This window comes from Lepidothrix coronata, unplaced genomic scaffold, assembly GCF_001604755.1.
Source record: "Lepidothrix coronata isolate B3197 unplaced genomic scaffold, Lepidothrix_coronata-1.0 Scaffold95, whole genome shotgun sequence".
Taxonomy (NCBI): Eukaryota; Metazoa; Chordata; class Aves; order Passeriformes; family Pipridae; genus Lepidothrix; species Lepidothrix coronata.
In genome coordinates, this window is record NW_016690275.1 from 1,636,620 (window position 1) to 1,650,016 (window position 13,397).

A 13,397-nucleotide genomic window follows, 5' to 3' on the forward strand; every position below is an offset into this window, starting at 1 on the left:
TACAGACACGCTTAAAATCCACCACCACTACCCATATGATGTGATGATGCTTGTGGGTGCTAGGAGCAGCATGGAACAATAAAACCACAGATGAAGGATGAAATCCTGACACAGAAAGAACAAAAGAGCTTTTCTTACTTCAGAGAGGCAAAGCTCCTGCCTACCCCCCTTCCCTGCACTGTTTTCAAAGTCTATGAATCGCACCCAATGATTTTCTTTCTGCCCTTCCTTCCTGCTTTATCCCAATCCCAGCCACGATTTCAGTGCCTTGCTTGGGCAGAAGCCAATATGCTGTCCCTCTGCATGGCCAAAAACCTAATTTTCATGACAGTGTAGTAGGAAATAACTGGAATATTTCTGAATAAGCAGTTCAATGTAACTGGCCTTTCAGAGCAATATTTCAGTGGGAAGGATCAATGAAAATGTAAATTAAATGTAACTGATTCAATTCAGACTGCCCATCACAAGCGTCCCATTTTAACAAGAGATGCTCTGTTTATTTTCAGTCTTTTTCTAACTCAGCAGAATCCCAGTGCTGTTATATTTTTGTATCTGTGCCTCAGGCTCCAAATTCTGCTCTCAAATAAATATGAGGAAAAAAATTACATGACAGCTGGGTCTGTCTTTAAACTTCAGGGCGGACCCTCTTTTTTCCATTAAACTCCCTTGCAATGGAGCAAGTATTATCAAGGCACACGTTTTATTGATGGCTTCTCCAGGTGGACTGCAAGCCCTGAACTCGATGGACATTTGCTGCCCTTGGGCTAAGGAATTATTTGTTTCAAAGGAATCTCTCATAATTAAGGAACTTACTGAGCTCTTCTGTAATCTGCCACCAATGCTTTTCCACCTTATTTTCTTTTTTTTTGCCTTCTGATTACACCTGTGCATGTGTTTACTCCCAAACCACATGAAATCCACAGACATTTTTAGAGGCTGACTGTTTTCTCCTACTCAGAAATCCCCATATATTTTTGGCCATGCACTCTACATTCATGTGACTCTCACACACTGTGGCTCAATGAAATCTTCTGAAAGAGCTGCCAGCTCACCAAATTTTCCATGAATTAGGTCCTGTCCTGACACTTCAGTGAGAGGAAAGACAATGTCTGAAACAAGGCCAGCTCTGGCTTTCTGCCTAGTATGTGTCACAGTAATTCTACCAGCTGCCTTTCTATACAGCAGTTCATACTTTTCAGACCACCAAAAAGCCCCTTGAATACTTTCAGTGATAGCTGGGGCTTGAGCTGCCAGCATGTTTTTCCAGCCTCTGGCACCCAGTGGCTCTGGACTGGACCTAGAAAGGTTTTTGTGTGTGTGTTTGGTTTGTTTTGTTATTTTTGTGAATGGCTTCCACAGGGGACTCCGACTCCAGCACAGTCCTATCCAGCCATTCATAAAAAGCAGAGGGAAAATATTGTACTTTGCCCAGTTGGAAACTGTCTCTCATACTGACCAAGGCTTGTAAGAATCTTAGTCATTCAAGACCTTTGCTATCATACTGCTCCTTGGCAGTGCTTGCTTACTGCCAGCTAGGTTTCCACTGGATTTGGGATCTGGAGTTCAGTGTGTGATATGCTTTCTCCCTTAAATGGAAGCAGCTCAGCTATGCAAGTTCAGAAGCAGGGCTTAGTCCCTCAGCTGGTATTAGTGGCACACACCACTGACATAATAGGAGCCATGCCCACTCATGTCACACTGAGGGCTATGGCTTGTGGCAGCTGAATCACTGCAAGGGCCAGTTTTCAGGGGCATTGCTTTTCCTGCTTCAGCCTGGCTGTGTGGGAGAGCTAGTTGGACAAATAAATCCAGAAAGGTCCAATCCTGTAAGGACTGCATGCTTACTTAGGTCACCATGCCCAGAAGAACTGAGGTGTAGAGGAGTAACAAGAAATTTCAAAAGTACCTCTCTCATTTCTTTAACTGTTGTGGATGTGATGCCTTTGGAACCTTTTTGACACACTAGAGATACTAATGCCTCAACTCACTAAACTTTGTGTTCACTGAGTTATCTTTTTGGAGCTTCAAAAGAAACATCTCTGATTTACAAGCGTGTTGCAACTGCATGTTCAACTAACTGGAAAGAAAGAGAATCTGCCTTGGTTATTGAGAAGACTGGAACCATAAAATACCCACAGACAAGAGACTTTAAAGAGGTGCTCTGGAGGAAAATAAAGTTGTACACAAGACACGAGAGCTCTGAACTATTCTGTATTCTCCCCGCCAGGAGCCTGCAGAGTAACATGGCAGAATTTCTACTCTGTCAGAGGCTCTCTCACTAATGTCAGTGATCCTAAGTAAGGAGAGGTTCATGCAACACAGCACTTTCACATTTCATTTTTATCCTAGGTTTGAAAAACAGCTGTTGTACATTGCATGTATATCAGCTGAAGTTCCATACACTTCAAAGCAAACTTCAGGGTTTTTTACAAAGCCAACATTAAATATCTTTCTTAAATCTACATGAGACATAAAGAACAAGTGACAGTGTTGGAAAAATCCTATGACCAGGTCTTCAAATATCCATCATGCAAGAACAAATCCAAAATACAGAAGTATTTCTTTTGCCGGGTTTTAAATATTAAGTATGTGAGCTAAGGTAAAAGATAACAATGTAGAACTTCAGGCTAATATTCCTAACTTTGAACAGAAAAAAACCCACAAAACACCTGAAAAGGAATGTATAGGAAGTTTTTGATTGTTTTATCTTTGCTGTAAGTTTTGGATGCTCAAAGTCCAACTGTCTATCTTCTAAAAGACACTTCTTCCACTCCTCCTTTGTCACCACATCCCTCTTTCTTTTTTTTTATTTTCAAATTCTGTTACTTTACTCTTTGTCACTATCTTAGATGCATCCTTACAGCCTACCATCAAACAATTTCCTTGCATTCTATATGAGAAAATGTATATCATGTGATATATTAATATTCATCTTGTACCAGTGGCCAAAAGTTGTATCAAATTCAATTTGTCACACTTCTCATTCACTGGAGTCCTCTTATCCTGTGACTTTTCATAATATTAGAAAGCTAAGGAAGGAAAAGGGTAGATATGGGTAAGTCTATTTCAACTACTACGAGCAATACTGGAACATATTTTTAATGATCAGAGATAAAAGCACCGGTTTGAATGCAAATCATCTTCTGACTGCTGTGCCTGAAGCTCCAAGGGCAAGCTGCACACTCACAGTGCTCCTAGATTTTGTATTTGTGTCTTCCTCCTCAAACTGAGTATTATGAAAATGTCTGACTGATGCTTCTTGGCAACAGTGATTCTCTGTTTTTTTCCAACAGCCTGACACAGACATGACATTTCCATGGAGGTAGCTCTGCTGGTGAGACTAAATGACCATGGTGTAAACTACTATTCAGTTAAGATGACATTTATAGTGCTGACAGCTCAGAGATCATTAAAATAATTTCATAGGTCACTCAAACACTTGTAGTTCTAAATTAAAAGATGAGTAAAACCATATTTAGTCCTTTTGTCTACACATCTTTGAAAAATCAGCAAGTTCATATTATATCTGTTGAAACCAATATAATCCAAAATAAATCATGTCTTACAAGCAGTTCCATATGAGAGCAGAGTAACTACCATTTTGCCCTACAGCTTTAATTGGTTTGAGTCCAGCCTTTTTCTCCCTCTTCCAACAGAGTGATACAGCCCTGGGACCAAGGGCCCACACAGCCCACCAGAGAACCCTCGCCTTCAAACAAATCCACGTGCAGCTTCTTGATCATCAGCAGGAATCTACCCCAGATTGCATGGGACGATGTGCCTCCCATTTGCTCCTCAGGTCAAGGTATGCTCATGGGTTGCTTAAGAAATTATCTCCCTTTTGAGGCAGTAGCAGAAATGCTTCTTTATCCCATCAATAGTGATGGGGGAAGTCCACTCTGCCCAAGTAGGACTAGCTTGTGTTTTGGAAGCACGGGTCATGAATTCTCCTGCCTCCATCACATGTTTGCAGTCAACTGGCAACTGTGATGTCTGTGTATGCACACTGCTGTGGGTCATCAGAATCTAACAGCAAAACCATCTGGCCCTTAGAGTTCAAAGGATATTTCACAGTTCTCTGTGCAGTCCCATAAATGAGGCTAATAGTAATCTGTGGAGAATTCTGGCAAAATCTATGGAACTATTCTTTATTTCCTATCCCACTTGGCAATCCTCTGAGTTTTGAATACCAAATACAATGTCAGGTCATTAAAAAATATTTATTAGCTTTTAAACTGACCTTCCTTGACTGATGTTGGAAAAGCCTGCAGCATGTCAGGAGCTGCACCAATTAGTTGATAGTAAAGAGTATTTCTATTCCATTTGTTGAGGAGAGCAGAAAGCATGAGAGTTTTCCAAGTACACAAAGTGACTTTTAATAGTCATTTGACTGGTAACAAAATTTTATATTTTAATTGGCAAATTCAAAACACGCTCCTTCAAATAACTCTTTCGGTAGTCTGAAAATTCAGGCAAAGGCACATATATCCAGTTAGGTATGTATATATCCAATGGAAGTCAAGCAGCTGATTTCATCAGGGTTAGGATTTCATACGTTTTGTTTACAGAAACCTACCTTCACTACAAATCATCTGTGAATTGCTACATTTGCAATGGTTTTATATTCTGAGAGGAATAAAACAGTGAAAGGAATTTATTAAAGAATCAAATTCTGTTTTCTTTTATGCTCATATAATCCATTACTTTTCAGTTGCTTTGACCCAACCTTCCTCCCACCATTACAGATCTTCATAAGTACAAATTTAATGATTAGAAGGGGAGGGGAAAACCCATCATTTTTATTCATCTGCTAGCTGAACTGTTAGTTCAAGCACAACAATATTCTGTTGAGCTTATCAAGGATATAATCAAAACTCAAAGCACAGTAGCTGTCAGTTCAGTGCTCTTGATAGATTTTTATTAATTCTTATAATGTTTCAGCCAGTATTGGTTACATTTCTATAAAATATTTAGGGTAATGCAGCTTATGAAATAGCCATTTAATAAGCCTTATATCTGTGGTTCAATACTACAAGCAAAGTTTAAATTGGTGTACTGAGCTAAGATCAATACATTTTGTCAGCAGGAGGATCTCCTGTTGCTGACTGCTTGTGTTCAGAGTCATCTCTGCATTATTGGGTTCCCCTGTTTCTTCATTATCATCCATCATGTACTTGATAAGCTTTCCTGATGCATTTGGCTTAAGTTTAGTTTGGCATCCTGTGCATTTGCTGCTAAAATATTATGAAACATTTTCTGTCTTTCAGAATAATTCTAGTACATAGTTCAGTATTGAGGGTTTTTTAGATATACACATAAGGAAACATGAGCTGGCTCTTTTGTCTGGCAAACGTCATATGTGTCTGTCTATTTATAACTCCTTACATATAGTCTGTCGACTATTGAGAAAGCCAAAGGGGAGTTTTCAGTTATTTTTACCTATAGTGTAAAGAAAAAGCCCTACATTTTAGTAGACAGAAATAAATTATAAGTTACTCGCAAAGAAACCAAGCCCTCATTATTCAGGGATACAGTGATTGGAAACTACTTAGCTTTATACCTTGCAGACCTCTCCAGACAAATAACTATTGTGCTATTTATCTCCAGACTATCTTGTCTGTTTGGATACAGCAACTCCTGTGTTCACCATGCATTTCTCTTGGCCCATGTGGAAATGATTTTTGGTCACGACTAAACAGGCTAGATTTGAATTGATGACCTAGAGGTGGAAAGCACTGTATCACATTACCATCTGGTTCCAACTTTCGTTTTAGAGTCTTCTCTCCTTGATCAGGCACCTCCTGCCATATGGACTGAAAACCCAGGGCAGTTCCTGCTGCAGAGGCCATTCTCAACAGAAGCACTGACGGCTGCATGGAGTTGATCAGAGCTGCAAACTGTCATCAGTGGAATCATCTCTGGACCTGACTGCCAGGAGCTCTGGAATCCCCCTGACCTTTGCACTGGTCTCCAGTAAGGCAATAGAGTAAATGGCACTCTAAAGTTCCAAACAAGCCAATCTGCTGCAAAATCTGCTGCTGTTTGGAAAGTGAACTCTAAACTTCAGTGATTTTGCTCAAAATGTAACTATTGTCAGGTAACATTCGTCTTTCTGATCTCCTATGTTCATTCTTTGCCTCATTTTAAGGTCACAAAAACCTTCACTCATTTGGTAAGTGTCCTCAGTAATTTAGGAGTCTGAAAACATGCACATCCCCATTTTCCACAATGAAGGCTTATATACAAGTAATCAGTTTCATTTCCAGGCCTATGAAAGCTTCTGCCAACAACTGGCCCAAGCTTAGAGGCAGGAATGAACAAAGAACTGAAGTGGCAGTGATGGAAAACAAGGGGTAAACTGCTCCTCTGGGCAACACTGGGACTACAGCAGTGTCCCAGCAGTATCAGGTGGCAACTCTAACCCTAACCTTCTCCATGTCCGCCACAGTGCTGCTGCAATGGCCATGCCACAACCCAGACCTGCACTTCATAAGAGCTCCTGAAGGAGGATACTGGTGCAAATACAGCATGCACTTCCCTTGGCCCTTAGGCACCTTCATCACCCTGGAAAGGCAGCCATTCGAGCTACCTTGAAGGTAGTGAGATTCGAGCTAAGGAGTCTGTGTCCTCCCTTGGGTAGTTCCCAGTGGCAGCCTGTGGCATGTTTCTTCAGTTTAGTTGCATGCTACAAGAGCTGCAGCCTCCAGAGATTTGCACTTCATGTTTTAGCGAGGCGCATCTCAACCAGAGGAGGACAGCGTCAGAGTGGGCACTAGTTAAGGCAGGTGCAGGAGACTGTGATCTGCATAGAAAACCTACAGACTTCACCAATAGAAGAAAACAATCCAGTTCAGGACCTCATCCTGGCTTGCATACATACCACCTTTCCTCCTACTGCACGGAGCCATGTCTTCCAGACTGCCTAGAAGAAGGAGCTCTGGGTTGTGCTCCTTCCTTAACAACATCTGTTATGTGGCAGAGGACAAGATGGCGAAGGAAAGAATGCTTCCAGCTGCATGGCACAGAAAACTGTAGGGCAGTACTTGACACTGTCTGTGTTCAGGCACTATTCAGCTCACTGAGCACAGACACAGCTCTAGACATTGTTAGGAAGAGCTATCTGTCCCCTCATCTGCACAAACTGGGGTAAGGATACAAGGGATATAGGCAGCCTTTGGGCACAGTCATTTCTACCCCTTCAGGGATGTAAACAAAGCACCTTGTACAGAGCTTATGTGGTCAGCCCCAAGGGCGGTCTAAGCTCCTGCAGGAGCTTCCTCTTCCCATCCAACCCATTGCCTCCGTGACCTCCCATTGCCCTGTGATGGCTGGGCAGGGTTTTTCTCCAAAGAAAAGGCACATAGCGAAGGAAGGCCAATCGACCGTGCCTGGCTGATTTTCTGCAGCTGAGGATCTGGCCTGAGGCACTTCTCTTGAACTTCTTTGTCTGAGCAGATCCATTGGTAGCCACATGGCTGGCTGGGGATGTTTTTCTATGTCTGGGATATACAGATGTCTGATTTCTGTCTCTCTATTGAATAGATTTGACAATTATTACTGCCTCCAGGACACTGATGCTGCTAAGATTGTCTGTCAGAGTCCAACCAGAGACTGCTGATATTCTGGCATAGTTTCACAAAGAAGTCAGTGTCCAAAACAGAAATACATTTTCCACGTACTTGAAATATACCAGGGGCTTGGTGATGAGTTGTTGTAATTAATCCACTTCCTGGCTTGATATATTTTGGGATCATTCTGGTGTGTGGCATGTTAAATACTGAGCTCAGTTCATATTCTTATTTTTTAAATGGAAATTACATTCATTAGGTTCAAAGGCCTGACTTCTAGGCCCTCCCTGCAAAGCAAAAAAACCCGCCACCACCGCATTGCATTTCTAGTGTGATTTTACTCTTAACAGCAATTTCATCACATGAATCATTGTGAAATCCATGCAACACAGTATATTTTAAACAACAGTGGCAAACCCATTTTCTCTTTTATCTAGCTAGAACCCATTTAATAAAAGATCGCAAAGTCAACATCTACAATATCCTATTGTCAGCCTCTCAACAGCATCAGAAATATGAATAGTGTCTGAGTACACATGCTTCCCCTGGTTTGAGAGTGAAAAAAGGGGGAAGAGAGGGAGCAAGAAAGAGATTCTGTTCTTGATAATCGTGGTGTAATTTTGAAGTTGTTCTATTTATGTCCCTGGACAGACTCTGAATTTAGCCCAGTCTAGGAGAGAAGAATGCGACCATAATTTTACAGGACAATTACCTGACTGTCTAGCTATAGTTACTTAATACCCTTTTGGAAGCTACATATGACCTAAAGATCCTACTTGTTGCTTGGATCTAACAATGTGAACATCAAAGGTTATGTGTGTAAGGTATGCATGCAAATCTCCTGCAGATTTTTCATAATAGTATTGAAACCCGATACCAGATCAAGAATGCAGCGCCTGGAGCACCTTACTACAGCCCCACTCTCTAGTACAGCTTAAAGTGGTTTCCTTGCTCACAGAGCTCCATCGGCCTCTTGGAAAGTAGCCGGTTTTTAAATGTTAGGGTTGCTAGGCAGGGCTTGTGAAGATTTTACCAAATGCAGGTTATTTCAGAGAACAGGACTGATGGATATTTCATCTCACTTCCTGAAAACTCTTCCATATTTTGTTGCTTCTGTTGCTGAAGTGACAAAACCTGATTTTTCATGTTGCAAAAAAACCTCAACTAAATCCTGTCCTTGGCTAAATTCTGCCCTTGGTTCAAACCAGTTCCAGAGTCTACTCTGGTAGAGGTAAGTGCTTCCATCTCCCAATTAGTTACATTTTATTGTGCTTGGAACCTCGGTGGCTTGGGACATGCCAAAAATATACCAGTTGGTAGTATCTGTGGCTAGGTGGTCATGGCAGAAGAGGTGAAAGCAGCTTGCTGGATGAAGAAGAAGGAGAGCTGGTCTCCAAATGGTTCGGTAGTTGGCATAGAGAGGCATACCTTTTCTGGGAATTAGGTACCCTGGGTAGACAGAAACTTGATTCTGAACACAATGTGCCTCGGTGAGATCAGCACCAGACTGCTTAACAGCAGCTGCATGATCATTTTAGCATTGGCAGCAATGTGGCCAAGGATACTCTGCTACTTTAGATATTAACAGGTAAGGGTAATGGTGCAGAGCAAGGTCTTTCTGCTGGTAGTGGCTCCCAGGCACCTAAATGTCCCCACATTCTATGGCCATGACTGCCTAATCTCAAGCAAGGCTTTCTCTTGAGATGGGAGCCTTAAGAGTGTGCTTTGAGGCAAGCCCCACGGACACCACAGGTTGCTGTGAGCCCACTGCTCTCCCAGGCAAATCCCATGGCCAACAAGGAGGCCACCAGCGAAGGAAGGACAGCATTTGGAGGAGGGGTGGAGAAACAACCTGGGTCAGTGTGTGTACACCTAGGTGCTTCTGGAAATCTTAGGCTAGTAGGGAACAATGCCAGGAAGTTTTGGTTGGGTTGCACAGTGGGAAAGATCCAAAGGGAGAGGATGGAGGAATGAAAGTGGCAAGGAGAGATGGCAGGCAAGAAGGGGACCAAATTCACACCACCTCCTCTGCTTACGCACAAACGGGAACAAGGTCTTTGCACTGCCCATTATGTGGAAGGAACTGAGAGGAAAAACAGAAATACATTGTTCATATTTCTTTTCGTCCACCAAAGCACACAAGATGGCTGTATTGTGGCCATACTTTTTGTATGAAAAGTTTAGCTATAAATATCAGATAACTAAAAGCAATCACAATATTTAAATATGTAATCTTATATCTGAATATCCTTTCCATCTCTGCAGATCCTAAAGTGATTTGCACACTTGAAGTGACATGGGAACCTTTTAAAGGGATCTGTTTCACTCTGCGCTGCAATGCAGCCATTTCTGGGATGAGGGCTGACAGCAGCTTTAACAGCACAAGACAGCGTTACATACAGTTGGGGCATGAGGTGAAGAGTAGCGTATCCAGTGTATGTGGCAGGGGAGGAAGGATGTAATTATCCAGACTTGAATTTAGCTAGTACACCAGGCTCAAAACCCCAACTCTTTTGAAAAGTGCCATGGGAACTCTGATGACCACAAGTGGTCAAGGCCTTGATTTTACATCTCATCTGAAAAGCAACACCTCCAACAAAAACCTTCTTGAGTACCATGAAAAGGTATTTTTCCTAAGTGAATCAGAAATAAAAGGGAATCTCAGCACAGCAGCCAGGTGTCCTTGGAGGTATTTACTTTGTTTCTCAGTTAGCCTATATAATCTGATAGCCACAGGCACTTGAAGAAAACAAATCTTAGATGTTCTAAAGGGTGAGCCAATATATTATATGTCTTCCAGCTATAAAGTTATATATATGTAGGAATATGCTGCAATGCCTGTTCACAAGCAATTTAAAATCAGTTATCAGTCTTTGCTTTAGGTAGGTGTTGGTTTTGAATGCACTTGAGAAAACAGTATTATGTACATAAGAAAATGTTAGATGGATTTCACTCAAATGAGATACATGAAGTGCAGACCAGTAAACCTAACAGTTTGCCTCCTTTATAGGAAATCAAAAACAAAATTGTGAGTTTTAACTGACAGCAACAGATTGTCCTATTTTCAAAGAAAAATCTAGTTAGCAGAAACACAGGTATGTTTGTTCCTGACCACATTGGAAGCTTGAGTGAGCATTTGTCTGCTTTGCTGGACACATACAGGTATTATTTAACTCGTTACCCAGCTATTTCTTTATTTAATAATACTAATGCTATGAATTATTACGTATTATGTGCTTACGCCCTCAAAAGCAATTGAACTTAATGTTTAACATTTTCTCCTATTTCCTTTCTGCTGCTGCCTTTTCTGTAAAAGGAGTGTTTCTGCTTTTAGCCAGATTCATTGCCTACAGCATTAGAAAAAACCCCAGCAACAAACATACAAAATCCAAGCCTTCTCTTGCTTGTTACTTTACTCAGTTTACTATGCTCTCATTGTTTTACTTTAATCGATGGAGCTTGATATCATAATAATTTTCCTTAGTCAGTTCATAATATCAATTCTCCTGTAGGTGAGAAACAATATCTCAGGAAATAGCACCTGCTATTCAGGAATATCGCAGGAAATTTACATTTCCACTTTGTAAAGTGTTATTATTTTGGACTGACAACATTTATTTCATTATTCCAAAATATTTGGGTCCCTGAAAGCATGACAGAGAAACGGGTGTCCTAGCTGGTCTCTCACTAGCTTTTCATGGTCATTAGCGATTAATAGTGAGAAGACAAAACAACTCACTGCTGAAAGATGTGTGCCTCACAGGCAGCTCTCCCTGTTACCCTTACAGGAGTATGGGAGTGACTCAGCTGTTTCATCAGTCTACTCCTGCTTGGCCAGCCCTCCTTTGCAGCAGGGCTGATGTCTGAGTGCATCCTTTCTTGCTAGGCAAACAGCACTGAAGAATGAGGTGGTGGATGCGGCCAGAGGATTTATTTCCCTGAAGGAATACAGGATGCTTGAGCATGGTTTCTGCAGGCACTTGGATGTCTTCCATCTACTCTTTTATTCATTGAGTGTGAGAATGCAGTATTTTGGGACCATGGGCAGCAGAAGGAAAGCTGCCCCCAGCTAGATACTTGCAAGCCTTGCCACGTTCACAACAGCTGTAGCAAATAGCCCCAAAATAAACATCAGCCTTTCAGCACTTTTTCCCCCGCAGGGGCATTTTGCGGTGACCACCAATACAAACTCTAGCAATTTTACTGCCTTAGCATTCTCAGCACAGCCATGAGGTTGGGCAGGAAGGAGGGGACCTGTCAGAAGGAAGCTGCAATCCTGCTGCACATTTCTGATCCATTTTCTATACCACAAGGAGTCCATTCAGCTTTAGCATCCTTCTTCCCACCACTTCAAACTTATCTTTGTCTGTTTTGTTTTCTCCTTCCAAGCTTACACTGGTGGGGAAGAGTCACGCCCTGCAGTGCATAGCAGAGTACCTGCTTTGAGGAGCTGCGGCTGGGGCAGTGAGCGGTGAGGCTGCATGTTACATCCCCTCATGCTCGTGTCAGGAAACATGTGCTTCTTGAAATAACGGGGGGAGAGGGTTGTCCACAACAGCCCATTGTTTCTCCCAAGGAGACCACCCTGCCACCGAGAAACATACCAAATGGTGAGCATGAGGCAACTGGACTGAAGGTAGAAATATTTCTAAAAATGGCTTTAATTGTGGAGGTCTGTTGATCTCGCTCCATGGCTCAGGAGGAAGCGTGACTGTGGGAACATTCTTGCAGTTTGCCTCTTCTCAGCTAAGAGAACACATCCCAGAGAATCACTGCTGGGAGGAATGCCTTGAAGCAATTTTTTGTATGATGGTGTTTCAAGACATATCTCTATTTCAAGCTGCAGCACTGGAGACTGCTAAGGGAGGGCATTGAGTATTACTGGCTGGTTTAAAGGGAACTTTCTTTTTGGCTGGCTGCACGAATGAGGTGCAGCATAGGCGTGCATTCATCACCAGCTTCCCTGAATTAACTGTCCAGCCCCATGCACACCAGGGAGCTGCACTGCCATGGCCAGCACAAAGCCATCCTGCTGCTGGGGAGCTCCGTGTTACACAGTGCCAAGGGTAATGCAGATTCTTCTGTCATGGTGCAGGGACAAGACTGAAAGCTGCTGCTATGCCAGCAAGTCTAGGCTGCAGATGTGGCACTGGCACAAGCAGATCCAAAGCTATCCAAACTTGTATGAGCTTAGTTTGCTTCTCCTGCCCAAGAAGAAATGCAAAGAGGTATAAAGTTACCATTCCCTTTTCCAGATAAAAGGACTCTCACAAACCAGCTAAGAATTTTCCCCCCTTCAGGGAGTCCTGCCCAGGTACATAGATTCAGCGGTCAGTGTTGACGGCAAGGTCTTTCTGGCAGAAGAGAGCTGAGAGCTAGCATTGACTCAGAGGTTGCTTGCACAAGGGCTGTCTTTTAAAACATCATAGTGATAAAATTATGACTGTGTTGAGAGATGCTCATAAAATGCTGAGTCATTTCTTACTCAATTAAGGAAGATGTCACTGAACTTCCAAGGAGGCCTGAGTAGGTTGCTCCCCTCCACGCTGTGCTGAACTCAGAAATATCAATCTAGGTGACACTTTGGATGACCAGGGCTGCCAGTCAGAAAGTTTAAATGGTAAGGAACACCTCTCAACAGGAAGAATCAGTGATGAAGATTTGGAAATAACCCTTGCAATTACAATTAGCTGTTTGGTACCTTCTGCCTGGAAGTTTTTGTGCTACTAAAAAGTTATCTAGGAGAGATGGCAAGAAATGACTGCAAACCAGTTAACAGTCACCTTCAAGGCTTATTTAAAAGTCAAGATGAGGAGAAATGCCAATGTT

General features: G+C 42.3%; 1 protein-coding gene across 1 annotated transcript in view; it reads right to left on the reverse strand.

The window, feature by feature from the left end:
• The window catches only part of HMGA2 (high mobility group AT-hook 2), a 106,977-nt gene that overhangs the window by 23,399 nt on the left and 70,181 nt on the right, over positions 1 to 13,397 (reverse strand). The window lies entirely within an intron of this gene.